Source organism: Chondrus crispus, genomic scaffold (genome assembly GCF_000350225.1).
Source record: "Chondrus crispus Stackhouse genomic scaffold, scaffold_271, whole genome shotgun sequence".
Taxonomy (NCBI): domain Eukaryota; phylum Rhodophyta; class Florideophyceae; order Gigartinales; family Gigartinaceae; genus Chondrus; species Chondrus crispus.
In genome coordinates this window covers 1-4634 of record NW_005179154.1, presented here as the reverse complement: position 1 = coordinate 4634, position 4634 = coordinate 1, and positions in this window count along the sequence as shown.

The window sequence follows — 4634 nt, the reverse complement described above, 5'->3', positions numbered from 1 at the left end:
CCCCCCCCCTTTTTTCCCCACGCACCCCCTCCGTCGCCCCCGGCCCCGGGCGCATGACACACTCGCTCCTTGCGGCATGGCCGAACTCACAGCCTCCGGCGCCAGTTGCGTCAAGGTCTACGTTCTCAACGACCACGACAACTGGGAGGAGCGCTGCATGGGCCAAGTGCGCTGCGAGCGCGACGTCCGCACCAACGCCTTTGTCATCAAGGTCTTCGCCAAGGACTCGGGTCGCGTCGCCCTGTGCTCGCCCGTCCGCCCCATGAGGGACGCCGTGTACCAGCGCCAGGACGACACCATCATTACCTGGCAGGAGCATCCGCCCCCCGCGGCACACCCCGTCCCCACCGAAATTGCCCTCTCGTTTGCGGAGGAACCGGCCTGCAAAGAGTTGTGGGATAAGCTTATTCACATTAACTCCCTTCTCACACATCATGAGCAATCCGCCATGGCAAAGCAATTGCTCCCTAATGCCCTTTCCTCCTCGTCGCAGCAGCTCGGCCCCCAGCACCATCTTGTTGCCGGTCATGGTGTCCTGGTCGCCTCACTCAACCTACCAAACTCTATCCCCCCGCAGCACACAACCCCCGGTATTGACCCGCTAATGTCTGCCGCAGATAACCCATTGATTTCATCTTCAAGTAGAGATAATAACAGTAACCATCGCAATCCGCATGCATCACTTGTCGACTCCGCACAGGACATGACCCACTCGTCTCGCTTTTTCGACGACAGCATGGAAACCTCATCCCCGTGGGCGACAGACCCCATCGAAGATGTCATCTTTCGGGACAACCCAAACGTCTTGTTCCTTGGCTCACCAAGCACATTGGTCCCGCCCTCGGTCACCTCAGATCCGGCAGCTGCTGCAGGGTTTGTCATGCCAGACCCGGATCGTGCCGGCATTGAAGATTTGTATCGCGCTGTGTCCGAACACGGCGCGATCCATGCTCCGTACGCCCACGGGAGAGTCATCTCCGAGGTTTCCAATGGCGACTACGTTTCCAAATTGTGCAGTGTTTTTCGCGAATGTGAGAAATCCGTTGACATTGAAGGACTTGCCATGCTCTATCACATTATGCGCTATCTCTTTGCAATCGGAACGGGAAATGTTCTAGAGGTTTTGGTAGACGAGAAAAACCTCATGGATGTTGTTGGCTGTCTCGAATATGATACCGATCATGTCGCAGAACTAGAAAAAGCCAAATCTGAGAATAAGCGATGTGTCGACGAGCGAAAGGGAAAGGACGATGGCGCTGTAAAGAAAGAAAGTCCAGAAAAGAATAGTTCTGCGATCTCTACGGAGGAGGCCGATGCATCTGAGGCCTCTGCTGGGAAGGCTACCGACGACAAAGCCGCGCGCAAGGTTGAGGAAGGCCCTCTCAGCACCAACGCGGGATTAGAGGGAAAGGGCATTGGACAGTGTCAGTCAGAATCAACCGACCCCAAGCCTGGGGATCATGCGTCTGATGTGAGGGCAACAATGGGGGCCAAAGTTGACTCATCTCCCAGTGGTGAACCTGATGCAAACGCAATGCGCGAGAACGACCAGGGCTCTGCAAACGGCGCAGCAGCCGCAGTAGTTGCAACCTCCGACAATACTGTTGATGTCAAGCAAGGCGATCCAGTCCAGAAGAATGTCAGTGAAGAAACGACTTCTTCAGGAAATTTGTCCAGCGATGGAGGCGAACGGCGGTTGGTTGTCAGGGTGCACCGAGACTTTTTGGAAAGAAAGGTCTCCTTCAAGTCTGTCGTTCCGATCACAGATCCGAGTGTAGTGGCAAAAATCCACCAAAACTACAGAGTCGCTTACATCAGAGACGCAATTCTCTCTCGGACATTTGACGAAGATGTCAGCAGCGCCCTTTCTGGTGTCATCCTGTGTAACAATGTGGACATTCTCATGTACTTTATTTCGGGTAGTTCGGCTCTGCAAGAATTGTCCAATCGCTTGAAAAGTACCGTAGACCGTCGTCAGGCGGCTGACACTTCTGACTCAAAGCAATTTTCCGAGCTGGAGTCGAAGAAGCAAACGTCGGCCAAGATTCTTGGGAAGCGTTCCTTCCGTGAAGACAAGCAGTCTACTTGCGGTAGTGACGCGGGCAAAGCAGACACTGACGATGCGAAGCAAGCCGTTGTTCCGCCCAATGAGCAAAACTCAGACAGAGACGAACCAGTGTCTAAAGCAGTAGCGGTGAATTCCTCAAAAAGTGGCTTGACTGACAGCACGGGCGAGTCAAGAACGACCGTGGTTCTAGACCCATCTACTTCCAAAGGTCAGTCTTCGCGGACCGGAGGAAGCTACCGCAGTGCGCAGACCGATTCTGCCACCGGTGGGCCGAGATCCTCAGCCAGTGATGGCGATGATCACGACGAACTGCGTAGCATGCTCGGATTGTTACGAGAACTGTGCGGCGTGGCGAAGAATCAACAGTCTCCTCTGAAAACCCGTTTCCATTCTATGCTAATGGATTTGGGGGTGCTGGAGATCGTCGTAAGTTTGCTACTCGACAAAGAAGTGACGATTCGGTCACTGTGTTGCGACATTTTGTCCGCGGCGGTCATCCATGACCAAACGGAGGTTCGTTGTCAAATTATCAAGAATGTTATCGTCCCGGAAAAGCCTGAAGTGAAACATATTTGGATGCCGCTGCGCAGTGCTCCAGTTGGGCAGTCAAAGGACCCACAGACACATTCTATTTCGACTCACAGCGAAGATGGCGGGATTGCGGGGACATCTCCACACGATAATTCGCCGTTGACTGCGAAAGGCAGCGAGAAAGCTTGTGATGCCGAAGCTGACAAGGCAACGTCGGATTCCATCGCCGATAAAGCGGGCGTCACGCCACCGAGGGGTCTGGAAACTAGCGATGCGGCCGGGAGACAGGAATTTAGCTTGAAGGATGGCGATGACTGTGAAAGTGCAGGCGCACAGAGCGCGTCCCTAACCAAATATGGTGCGGCTCATGGATCGGAAACTGGAGTTGTAGAGACGAAAGCACATGTCGACCATCCACCACTGACGACGACGAATTTGACGACGACAAATGAGTCATCTGCACCCGAAAAAGAAGATGGCACAGACAGAAAAATGGCGAAGGCATCTGGACAAGCGGCTGCAGCGGGAGGAACTGATGGCGAGCCGGCGAGCAATGGTGGAGAAGGCAATAGTGCTCCACACCGTCGTTCAAAATCACTAGGCGATGATAAGTTTCCTCTACTACCGACAATGGTGGACGTGATATGTCAGAATAAGCATTGTGACGTTTCACTGGCCGTGCTCGATTTACTACGGCGGCTGCTTGATCCGGGAAATATGCGAACGCAATCTGATACGGAGGTGTTTCTGGACGTGTTCTACGAAAAGTTTATTTCACGGCTTCTTAATCCGATCGCCGAATGCGTGGAGACGGAAAAAGATCGAAAAGAGCGGGGTGTGGCATGCGGGCCGGACGAAAATGCAAGTCATATCTGCGACCTTTTATCTTTTTGCGTAACTAACCACGCGTATCGCGGGTGGTACTTTGTGCTGGCGTGGGATGCAGGCGGAAGGATTCTGAAGTTGTTGGAACACCGGAAAGCGTACATTCGACTATCTGCGTTGCGTTTTATTCGTGCGTGCGTGGGGATGGCAGAGGACATGCTTGACCGGTACATTGTGCGAGAAAAGTTGTTTGATCCTGTGATGGAGATGTTAAAGAAAAACGGGAAAAAGGACAACTTGACGAGCTCTGCGATATTGGATGTTGTTTCGTTTACGTATCGACAGAGTCGGGTGAACCTACTGAAGCACATTGTAGAAATGTACTGCGATGTTTTGGAGGAAACGAGCGAATACTGCAGCGCATTTTCCGAGGCCAAGAAGACTCTGGAGGTACTGACTCATGCACACGAGGAGGAAATGAAGATTGAGCAAGACAAGGGAAGGTCAGCAAAAGATGAGGAGAAGAGTAAGGGCAGCACGCGTGGTTTGGGTGAGGACGTGAAGCATGAAGATAGTTTGGATGTGGTGATGAGAGATGGGGAGAAATCAGGTGGAGCAGGAGTGACGGAAGTGGGAGAAGACGAGGATGCGAAGAAAGAAAAAGCGAAGAAAGAAGAGGCAAAGAAAGAAGACGAGGGGTTAGGGAAAAGTGGAAGTGTGATTGAGGTGGGTGTTGGGGAAGATGGAGATGATGGTGAGGAGGGCAGTGTGAAGAATGTGGAAAGAAGGACGGAGAGCAAGGAGGAAAAACGAGGATCGGGGGGGAAAAAGCGAAAGCGCGGGGTTTCTCTTGTGGGGTATTCTGCAGATGGAGACGAGGACAGCGGATCAGATGGGGAGAAGGGTAGGAGTGGAGGGGAAGCGGTGAGCGGGGGTAGCGAGGGGTCTGGGGGCATGCGACTGTCTCTCTGTCGAAGCGAGGTGCGGAGCGGAGGGGTGGGTATGGGAGAGAGGGATGATAGTGAAGTAGAGGGGATTTCGGAAACGTCTGCTGAGAGCGGTGAAGAGGCGAAAGTTCGGAGTGCAGGCAGCGGGCGGGGGCGGATGGCAAGTGGGGGAATTGAGACATGCACTCAAGCGGTGATGGAACAAGAGGGCGGGAGTGACTTGGTGGATGGGACGGGGAACGAAAACGGGAGTCCTAAACGGC